Source organism: Vulpes lagopus, chromosome 6 (genome assembly GCF_018345385.1).
Source record: "Vulpes lagopus strain Blue_001 chromosome 6, ASM1834538v1, whole genome shotgun sequence".
Taxonomy (NCBI): domain Eukaryota; kingdom Metazoa; phylum Chordata; class Mammalia; order Carnivora; family Canidae; genus Vulpes; species Vulpes lagopus.
The window spans coordinates 105,035,251-105,047,296 of record NC_054829.1 but is presented as its reverse complement, the minus strand read 5'-3'; positions in this window follow the sequence as shown (position 1 = coordinate 105,047,296).

The window sequence follows — 12,046 nt, the reverse complement described above, 5'->3', positions numbered from 1 at the left end:
ATAAGGAGAGATGATTTCAAAAGGATACATGAGGAGCCTTTGTTTTGTTTCTTGTAGTTATATGGGTCTCTGCCTTATTACCTATTAAGATGTGTATTTCTGATTTACCTAATTTTTTGTATGTGCATTTCATAATAAAATATTTTAACAATTCTAATTCTGCCTCTTGCTAGTTGTTGCATTAGTCTTAGTTACATTGGTCTCTTTCTCTCTCCCTCCTTGCCCACCCTGACTTATTTTTCCCATTTGTAGCGTAGAGTTCATACCTGCATCATAGATTTGTCTCTTCTTGCAACATAGCAAACAGTACACAGCACAGTGCTTAGCACATGCCAGAGAAACAAAATATGCTGTTTTCCTTCCCTCTCCATGGCAAACTCTAATAGAATCAGCCAGAGATGAGAGGACAACCTCGATGAGGGTTATGTATTCAGGAGTCCCCGGCATGCAGCCTTGGACTTACACCATGTCCTGTACAAAAGGAATGTTGACTAGACAGTGACGTTATCTCTTGCGTTTTCTGGAAATCATGACATCTGTCAGTTTCATCACCTTAGGTGTAGGGCAAAGTGAAACTCGTTCAATAAAGCTTATCTCTAAACCAGCTTTCTGCCAGAGTCACCAACTGGCAATAGGCTTTCTCCCCACCCCTTTCACTCTGTCCTTGGTTCTAGAGAAAGTGAACCTGTAGCCTTTGACTCCCACGGGTAAGCACTGCCAAATTGCATCAGATAGTGGTAGAGTTTTTTAAATAATTTGTTCTGAATTGATACCACTTTAAAATAATGCCATAGAGCGCCTGTATGTCCTTCACAGCTTTTGGGAGTTAGGCACCCAAATTAGTCCCTTAATAATAAAAATTAAAACAATAATTTTTAAGATATTTGGAGTGATTGCTATATATGCCAAGTATTTTGCTCAGTACTTCAGGAGTATTACTATTATTTTTTTTACTCCTCACATGATACTATTATTTTTAGCCCCCATTTCATAGATCAATAAGCCAGATCTTAGAGAAGTGATGATTTACCCAATGTCCCAGAACTATTGAATTGTGGAGATCTTCACTATATATGTAAATTTGTGTACTAACAAGTTTCAGGCTGAAATAGGAGCTATACATACACATTCATGCACACAAACTGGCTCATGTCATATCTTCTATTTCTGTGATGATTGACGGTCACAATAGAGGTATGTTCTCCAACCTGTGTGATTTTTAGGACCCATGACCACATGTCAGAGCACTAAAAAATCATCATGGTGAGTCCCCTGCTCAGACTGGCTCAATGAGTATTAATTTTAATGGTCAAAATGAGAGGACAGAAGAAGAAGAGCACACATCTTACAACCCTAGTTATGACAAGTGCATTTTGTAGCCAAATTGTTCCACAGCTGAAGGAGAGAAAATTACTGACTTGGTGCAAAACAGTTTCCAGTTGCCAGTTAGAGAAAGTAATTGTTGTGGTCACAAGAAATACCTGATCAGAAACCAATCAGGCCCTCTGCTGCAAAATTTGGAATTGGAACAGAGTGGTTTGAGTCTGGTTAGCCAGAAATTTTTTTTAAGATTTTATCTATGGGAGAGAGAGAGAGAGAGAGAGCTGGAGCACAGCAGTGGGGGAAGAGGCAGGGGGAGAGGGACAGAGAACCTCAAACTAACTCTGCACTGAGCTCCCTACATGGGGCTTAATCTCCCGACCCTGAGATCATAATCTGAGCCAAAATCAAGAGTGTCTGATGCTTAACCAACTGAGCCACCCAGGCGCCCCCGTTTAGCCAGAAATTTAACACATAAACTCGAGAGCTGTGAAGGAACAATATGCCTTGTGCCCCAAAGAGCGGAGAAACAGTGGTGCAAAGGTAAGTAGAAAAAGGAGGTTAAGGGGATTCCTGAGTGGCTCAGTCGGTTGAGCATCGGACTCTTGATTTCAGCTCAGGCCATGATCTCAGGGTCCTGAGATTGAGTTCCCCATCAGCCTCCATGCTCAGTATGGAATCGCTTGGGATTCTCTCTCCCCTCCCTCTGCTCCTCCCCACCCCACCATCACCTGCACGTGCTCGCCCAAGCATGCTCTCTGTATCAGAACAGAACAGAACAACAACAAAATGAGGTTAAGAGAAGGAGCTCTGAGGACTTGGTAGTTCTTCTTTCCAGCTCCTCCTGGAACTCACCGAATACTGTTCTGGATTCCTCAAACATCTCATTATCCTTTTCATTAATATCCATAGTTGTTGGCTGGTGAGTTTTCATCTCAAAGTAGTTTAAGTGTGAAGAGGTGTTTAAGAGGAAAAGCCTTCCCTACAGTAAAGCTTAGAGAATTTTCATTTGTCAGTCCTTCCTGCAGAGTCTCTGAGCTTCCCTCAGTGTCTGTCCCTGTGACTGGTCCTCGTGCTCTGCTCATAGCTTCCCTTTCTAGTTCCACCTGTGCCCTTCAAACGTTGCTCATAACATTTCTCGTCAGCATTGTTCTGTGGCCCTAATCCCAGATTTGCCACATGGTTCCCGTCTTCACAGTAACAGGATAGGCACCAGAACCTGCCCCTTAAAAACAACCCAAAAGTGCATTCCTCTAGATCACTAACAAGTGGCATGAAAATAGCCATAGGCTATTTTCCAAAAAAAGAACTTGAGGACTCAAATGTACTATTAGACACGGACGAAGGGGATGGGACAGAATGAAGGACATGTAAACCAGATGCATACTGAAATCACCTGGGTATTTTTTAAAACCATGATGCATGGTCCCACCCCCAGGGACTCTGATGGACTTGGTACGGGGCCCTGGCATCAGGATTTTAAACAACTGCCTGGCCTCCCACATGATTCTAATGAGCAGCCCTGGCTGAGAATCACTGATGTAGAGAAGCATTGGTTTTAGGAAAAAGTGATGAGAATTCTGCTGACTAAATTTTTTTTTTATCCTCCAGGGCATGTAGTTTTAAGTAGCATCTATTAAGCACCTGCTGTGTGCCAGAAAGTGTGCTTTGCCTTTATCATCTCCATCCCTCACAGTGACCCCAGAATTTCTCTAGCTGAGGAAGAGAAATTGTTCTGACTTTGGTGCCATGGAAGTCACCAAGGGTGCTTACTAACAATGCACTCCTGGCCCTCTCCAATGGGGGTTCCATTCAGTAGGTCTGGACTGGTTAAAGTCTTTCCCCAAAAGTACTCCAGCTTAGTCTGATGCACACAGTTCCCAGACAGCTTTTGGGAAATAGTTTCCCAATTATACAGTTTCCTCTACCATGGGCCCCCACAACTGGGGCTCCCAATATAATAGATGCTCAAGAAAAAATTACCAGAGGGAGAGAGGAAGAGAGGGAAGGAGGAAGGAAGGATAGACTTGGGGCCAGAGTAGTAACTGAGTAATAATTATTTATTGAGTAACTGAGTACTAACAGAGACAGCTGTGACAAGATAGTTAAAAATATTAAGGGAGAGGCACCTGGGTGGCTCAGTGATTGAGCGTCTGCCTTAGGCTCAGGGTATGATCCTGGGGTCCTGGAATCGAGCCTGTGTGGGGCTCCCCGCAGGGAACCTGCTTCTCCCTCTGCCTGTGTCTCTGACTTTCTCTGTGTTTCTCATGAATAAATAAATAAAATCTTAAAAATATATATATAATAAGGGATACACTTGACATATCTGTGGGGCTTGTTTACCAGCTTTCTTCCTTTTTGACATGGAAGGGCTAAAACGAGAAACCCGGAAAGTTGGGGGGATAGCATTACAGAGGGGGCAGGGGAGGAGGCGGGGTGGATACATTCTCCTAGGAACCACCAGCCTGGCCCAGACAGGGGCCTCAGCAGCAGCAGAGGCATCCAGGCCCAGAGACAGTGCTCTGGAGCACGGAGGGCTTTCTTGTCCACACACCTACTCTATTTAACTTGACTTTGACACTTGTGAGTAAGACATCCATGAACACACACAAAATTGCAGAGGGGCAAGCTGACAAATTCAGATGGAATTTCAGCTCTGCTTAATAAATAGTACCTTCCAGCAAGAAGGATTCCACAGCTTAAACCAAAGGTCGTAGGCAAAGCGCGAGAACAAAATAGACTCGGAGACTAAATGACCCTTCCTGCACAAGCGGAAGAAAATCACTCTGCATTACATTCCACTGCCCCCAAAATCTCTGTGTTGAAAAAGCAATAGTTACCAAGCCCTAGCGGCACATAATATTTTATCCAACCACGTTCGTGGCCAATAAAGGGATCGGACAGCCCCTCGGAGTCCGTTCACTGCCAAGGGCAGGACTGTGTTGCAGGACTGACACAGGGCCAAGCCACATCGCTTCCTGCTCCTCCCCTCTCCGCGCTCCTCTGCCTCCCCAGAAATTGCCTGTCAAACCCAGTGAAAACAGCCGAACAGGGACTCGGAGATAAAACTTCAGTGAACATCTCCTCTTTCAACCAAATGTATTTGGACACAACTGGCCGAGGATGGACTTGCAATATGTGTTTGTTGAATGAATGAACAAGTGAAAGGATTCATTAACTTAAAAACAGCCTAGGAACTGATGTAAACAATGTGACATAACAGGAAAAAGACAAATGCTTGGTATTAACTCAGAAGTTCTGTAGTAGTTGCTCAATAAATGAGTGTGAAAAAAGTACTCTTCGAGACACTGATGACCAGGTGAAGGATATTTATTCAAAACCCCAGGGCCATGTTTCAAAATTGTGCCTAATACTAGGAAGCGTCTGGTGTTTTTATTAAAAATACAAATTCCCCGGGCTCCTGCCATGTAGATTCTATTTCTGCAGATCTACTGCAAGGTCTGGAAATGTAAAATTCCTGAATACCCCAGGGCCAAGGTGTTAAGGTAGTTTGCTATTTTTCTTCAATTTAGTGGAGTTTGACTGTCTCATTCATTCAGCAAACATTTATTGAGTTTCTACTGTATACCAGGCACAGAGTTAGGCGCTGGGCATATACAGCATGACCAAGATCCCCCTCCTTAGGGGGCTTACCCTAAGGGGGATCTGCAGCGCATTCGATGAAACAAGATAACAACTCAAGAATATCAGAGACTGATCCAGACACACAAAAACAGTCTGGTAGATGAGAAAAGGAGAAGGATAAACAGAAAGAAAACTCTCTAAAAAGGATTGAAATTCAAAGTTTAGGAAGATGCTGGAATTTGTGCAAATGCACCATCCTCAGCACCCGGGGTGGTAAGGCTGAGAAAGGCAGCATTCCCTGGTTTGCTCAGGGTCACTTCAGTGACAAGAAGTAACAGTGTGGCCATGGCTAACACTCTTGTCCCACATCCAGAACAGGAATGTGTCCCTCCCTGGGGCCTGTAGGATTTGACTTTAGAAGAGTTTTCAGAAAATAAATGTTGTAATTACTGCACCAGATGAGGGACGCTTTCTTTGCTTTCTGAAGAGCATTTGTTGCAAAGCTGCCCTCAGGGAGCCTGTGGAGAGCCTGGGGCCATGCATGTCTCCATCTGATCACCAGTAGAGAGTAAATGGGTCACAGGGCTGATGAAGGACCAAGCAGCACCCGTTTTGGACCTAGGGAGAATGAACTGGGACCCTGGCTTCTCCACTTATTTATTGCATTAGTCAAGGTTACTACAAGCCTGTTGTCTTGTCCCTCAGGATCACTGTGAACATGATATCACAAGATACATAAGAAGTGATTAACCCAGTTACTGGGCCATTGCTATTATTATTCTCATAGGTGTGCAAAAAGGATAACAAAGACCTATGTCTTTATGGATATCAGTTTTTGTGGCTTTTATCTTGACAAGTTCCCTACCTACTGAATCTTGGAGTTTCCATGCTTATCTTCCAGATTTTCTATACAGAAGGTATATATTAAAGCTTTCCTCATTCTGGGGCTGTGAGCTTGAGGATCTAGTGGCTTCCGTGCCAAAAGGAGGATCCCCAGGAAAGATCTAGCCAAAGATGAATTTCTAGAGACTCCACTTTGACCTCTCCTCCTTGCCAAGTGAGAATCATTTCTGGTGGGCAAATTTTGACCACAGGTGTTAAGGGTTCAAGTATTAACAGTATTGATTTTTTAGCTAAAATGGGACTAGAAAAAGAGTTGAGAGTAGCAGTGGATCATTGAATTTAAACTCTGAGAAAAAGATGGTTTCAGTGGGTGAAGGAAACACCTAAGGAGCCAGGGTCAGGATGAAAACAATGGGAATTGGGGTGAGAAGGATCCCAAGGAGGAAAACGTGGTCAAAGAGAGGCCAAAATATCTCAATTGCGACCTTGGGTATTTTGAGCCTTCACTGGGTATTACCTGAACCCTACCAGGTCATTTATTCACTGGTTTGTTCACTCACTTATTCATTCATTCATTCAACAGGTGTTTACTATGGGCCTAACATGTAGCTGCTCATCATAGCAGGTACAAAACAAATTCCTCAACAAGATTAACAGACTACTTCAGGTAATGATTGACGTTGGGCCAGTTACTCAATTTACTCATTGGTGAGATGAGTATAATAGTAGTACTTGCCTCATAGATATGTGGGGAGGAGTGAATTAATACGTGTAAAGTGCTTAGAAGACTACTTGGAAAATGGGAAATTCAGTAAATACTAGCTGCTGCTTAGTATTAACAGAAGGCCATTTGGGTGTCAAATTAGGAATTGTTATTTCTAGGAGATTATCAATTTTTCCATTCCCCAACCCCCCACACACACACACTCACACTGACACCCACACACCCACACACATACACACACACACACATACACACACTTTGGTCAGTGCAAAATTATAGGATTTAAAGTAGCTCAACTTTTCCAGACCTTAAAACTTCAGAGCCTTTTCCTTTTCCTTCCCTTATACATCTCACATAAGATTCTTTTGTTTCAGAAGATTCTCATTCATATTCCTTCCTTTAATTTTAGCAACTGTAGAGTTCCTGTATTTGTTCAGTCGTTTTATTCTCATACTTGTTGCTATCTCCTAGCACTTGCTTCTTTAACACCTACAACTGGAAACAGTTTAAAAGATGGAAATGCAAAGTCCTGGATAAAATTCTCCACCTTCTACCTTCACCATGTTTCCTAGCAAGACTTTCTATTCTTGAGATCTATGGTTTAAGTTAAAAATGACTGGCTCATCTTACGGTGATTAATAGACTTTAATTCATTCTTATGCCCCTAAACTGATGACTCTCACAGGACTCAATACAAGATTTACTTATATTTGAGCTATGTCTAGAATTTTCTTCAAATCTCCCTGTCTCATTTGCCCACTCTAGAGAATGGAAATCTCATCAAATTCCTCCCGACCCCACAAGGGTATTATAAAGGTTAATGAGGCAATTTCCCAGCAGTGCTTTGAGTGCTGAGAGTGTATGACCATTATTATTGCAAGATTATTGAGGACTTCCAGTGCTTATAAAATAGCACACATTCCCTTCAGGCTATTAGATAAAATTCTTAATTTTAATTTTTCAGATTTTAATAAATTCAAGGATTTTTTCATCTTTAGAGTTCTGTTAGGCATTTTACTGATATTTTGATGAGAAGGGATTCTGCAAGTCTTATGTAAATTAGAGTGTATACATAAGTACAAATACTTTTATGTATTTATACATATGCATAAATACTTACATTTCTATAGCACATCAGTGATTTTATGTATTATAACCAAAAAAAAAATCCTTCCAGACATAAGTTTCCAAAATAATAAGTATTAAGGGCTCAAAAAGGGAACATTTAACCCTTACTACATCCTCAATCTGATACTCGAATTCCCTCTAAGTCATCACTGGCAAATGTTCTCCAGTCTATGCTTAAATCTCTCCATTGACAACTGGTTGGGTTTTATAAACTTCTGAACATGTAGAGAATACCTGTTTTCTCCAGGAAAGAGCTGTTTCGTGTTGTCCCCTCTCCCCTGAAATCTCCAGTTCTCCCCGCCATCTCATCCAGTGGACAGGCTGGTTTCCCGCTTTGCTGAGGCAGCTGACGCCATCAGGAAAGCACTTGCACACACCCCCATCACCCGGCCCGTCTGCCTTCTCTCTGATTTCTGGGTGGGGATAAACTGTCTGTGCTCCTAGCTAAAGCCATCCCCTCTCACCTACTTTGGCACATTGCACCACCTTTCTCCTGTCTGTCATTTGCATCACCCACTTTTCTCTCTCGACCGAATTATTCCCATCAGCATGCAAGTAGATTGCTAACTTGCCCAACTTAATGTAACCTTTTAAACCCCACTTGACCATTCAGCTAATACTCATTTTTCCTCATCCTTTTTGGCAAAAGTCCTTGCAAGTATTACACGTACTGGTCCAATCTCTCTTCTCCCATTCCATTATAAACATCCCACCACATCTTTGAAACTGCTCTTCTCCATGTCACCAGTGACCTCCACACTGCTACACCCTCTGATCATCCCAGTGCTTACCTTACTTCACCCAGCAAGGGCATCTGACCCAGGGGATCACTTCTCCTTGAAATTCTTTCTTCACGTGGCTTGTGGGTTGCCTGCCATCTGGGCCGGATATTCCTCTCTTTTTTGTACCTGCTTATTCTCTATCTCTTCATTGGTTCTGCCTTTGACATATATCACTTCTAGGCCCTGCTAGCTGCCCTTTGTATAAGCTATCTCCATCACTTCTCACCTATGTTATTGCAACTTGCCTCCTAACTGATCTCCCTACAATGGCTCTTGCAGGATATTCTCATCACAGCAACCAAATTGATCCTGCTAAAATATTTCGAGTTGAATCATTCTTCTGCTCAAAACACTCCAATGGCCTCCCATCCCATTCAACATAAATGTCCTACCAGGCCCAACGTGATAAGATCCTATGTTATTTTTTCTAACCTCCCCTCTCCCACTGCTTTTCCCCTGAGCTCACTCTACTCCAGCCAAAGGAGGTTCTTCTTACTGATCCCCTGAACTCACTAGACCCACAATGACCATAGAGCCCCAAATTGCCTCATGGCTTCCTCACTTTCTTCATTTCCTCACCCAAGAATTACCTTCTAAGGAAAGCCTTCAATTGGCCATCCTATCAAAAATTGCCAGAACAACCCCCCGCCAGATTCATATCCCCCTTTTCTGCTTTACTTCTTCCTTAGTATTTCTCCTATCTACTCATATTGTACTCATTTGTTTATCCTGTTTTCCATGCTAGAATCTAAGCTCCAGGAGGATAGAGATGTCTTTATCTATTTTGTTTTCCATTTTATCCAATGTCTAGAGCAATGTCTAGGAAATAATAAGCATTCAATATAAATATTTGCTGAATAAGTTATGAATGAAACAAATTGATAAATCAGTTTATTATAATTGGTAAAGTGTTAGGAAAATATAAATCAAATATTGGCACCCAAGCACCTCTTCACTGTGGATTAAGCCATCTATGTGCCTGTGTGATCCTGGTGTTGATGACCTTCACCTCGACCCCACAGTAGCAGGGGCTGACAAGTCTTCCCTGCGGAAGCTCATCTTATCCTTAGAGAGGACTGGCTCTTCACCAGAAGAGGTTTGTCAAGCTCATGGTTATCAACTCATCAGCAGAGGCAAATAGGATTTTGTTCTTTCTCAATATGCTGTGAGGTTATCAGGCCTCAATCTTCTTGGCTTTTGCCTCTTAATTTTGTTCCCAAATGTAACTGGCAAAGATTCTATTCCGGCTTAATTAAACTCAGGGAACTGGCTCTATTATGATTCTCTGCTTCTATAGTCTGTCTCTCAGTGTCAGCCTGAGCATAAACATTTAAGTAAAATATCATTCATCATTCAACAAACATGGAGAGACTTTCAAGGTTCCAAGTACAGTATAATGGATGCAAAAATAAATAAGGCCCAGTCCTTGCCTTTGAGGAGATCAAAGTCTAAAGGGGGAGGGAGACTTTTAGACTAATTTAACAAGTGTAATAAGCCCAATAATGGAAAAAGGGTAACGGGAACAGGAGCAAGGAAGCCTGCGGGGACAAAGAAGCTTTGAAGGATGAGAAGGGGCTTGCTGGAAAGGGAAAATGCATTATATCAGAGTAATGACAAGAGATTTTTCCCCACCCACGGTGATCTCTGTTTCTCCCACTATGACACAAAACAAGTCACGTTCCTCTTTTCTAGAGGTCGAATGATGCTCCAGTTAAAAATGACTTGATTTATTACAAAATTTTATGGATCAAATTCATGTCATTTGATCCATCTCTAGCAATCCGCTGGGGTGATCATCAGGCTGAAGCAAGTGTCATAGGATAAAATAATCCCAGGAACCTAGTGGGTGGGTTTTCCACCTTGGGCTCACAGATTATTAGAGCTGTTACTTTAGAGACTAACTCTGCCCAAACTTGAGGCTCTCCACTGCTGAGGAAGCCAAGCCCTGAGATGGTGCTTGCTCTCACCAAGTGAGCGCAGTGAGTTAGGTCACCCTCTCTCTCAACAGGACCTAATTTGAACCCATATCAAGTAAATGAATCAGTTCTTGCAATTTACTTCCTGCATTTCCCAAGCCAGGCTTACTGCACTCCAAACCTAAAGTAGGCAGTATTCTCCTCCTATCCCGTCATTTTGGATACAAAGGGCCTATGTAGCCAGAAGAAGCTAGTGCCAAGAGCTCCAACCTTACCACTCTCCCACGTTGAAACAGTCCTTGCATGATGCCAAATTTTGCCTTTAAAAAAGCTTGAGTGGCTTTCAAGGGCTGTGAATCAAGCTCCAAAACTAGGTCTTTGTTGACCTATCACATCTAAAAAAAACAAAAACAAAAACAAAAAAACCTATCACTCTTGGCATTGAAGATTTTTTTCAGATTCCCCAGCAGATTCTCCAGAGTTTGTCCAGATCTAGAACAACAAGTGAGATGGAAAGAATGACATGTTCTCTGCTTAGTACTTTGTCTTCCCTGCCAGGCCATAGCTCCATAGAATAAATATTCGTAGCCACATATAGATGAGCATCAACCAGGGGCCATTTCGCTCTTTCAACTTCAGTTAAGTGGGAGTTATTGTAAAGTATCAGGGGTCAGTGAGAACCAGAAGCCTTCTTAGCAGGAAAACAATTGGCCTTGTGTACCCACTCAGGGTGCCACGAGGGACTGGCAGTCCACCAGGTCATTGTAGCACCTCTATTCTGTTACCTCGACCACTCCCCTCCTCTCTGCCTGGTTCTGTACCTTTTATCAAGGCTCTAGCTGCCTCTCCTGCTGCTATCAACTACCATTAAAAAATATTTGATTGCATCATTTCCACAATCTAATTTCATTTCTGTGAGTCTCCATATAGGCCACTAGTCAGTCTCTCTATAGCTGCTTTGGGCTTAGGATCATCTGCAGATAGGTTGAAATCAGGGCAACCAAAATATGGGATTCAGCACATGGAGGCCTGGGCATCAAGAACTGCCTGGAATCAGTTATCTCAGGGAAGGGGTGGTGTAAATGGCAGCCCAAATGTCCTATCCAGTACACATGGTTTCAAGCTCTTTGGTCTCTTTGGACCATTGCATGAAAAAGAGCATCCTTGATAAATATTACGTAGAAGAAACTACAAGAGCTCTGAACATGCATGAAGCAGGCAAAGAACTTCCTTGTCTTTTTCAGTTTTATCTTCTTAAAACATGGCTTTAAATCCAACTTACAGAACTGTTTGAGAGAGTTAAAAGTGCTAAACACAAGGCCAAAAGCATAATCAGAATTTGTCATGCATGATTATCCTCTTCCTCTGAAGCATACAAGCATACAAGTAAAGTCTTTGCTAAGTCATGGCTCTGGCCATTCCTTTGAACCTAGATTAAAGGAAGCAATAACACTTGGTGTTTTTTGAGAGCTTTCCCTGTATTGACACCTTTAACCTCCATACCCTTGCTCTGATTCATTTTTCTTCCTAACACTTGTCTACCTGATACTATTTATTTGTTTAAACATGTCTCCCCCTCTAGAATATAATCTTCATAAGGACAAGATCTTTATTTTGTTTAAATATTTGTTGAATAAGTAAATGTAATCCCCTCACATCCTATGATATAGGTAATATGATTACCTCTTATTTCAGGTAAGAAAATAAGCACTGAGAGGTCAAGTAAATTGGCCAAGATCCCCCAGTAA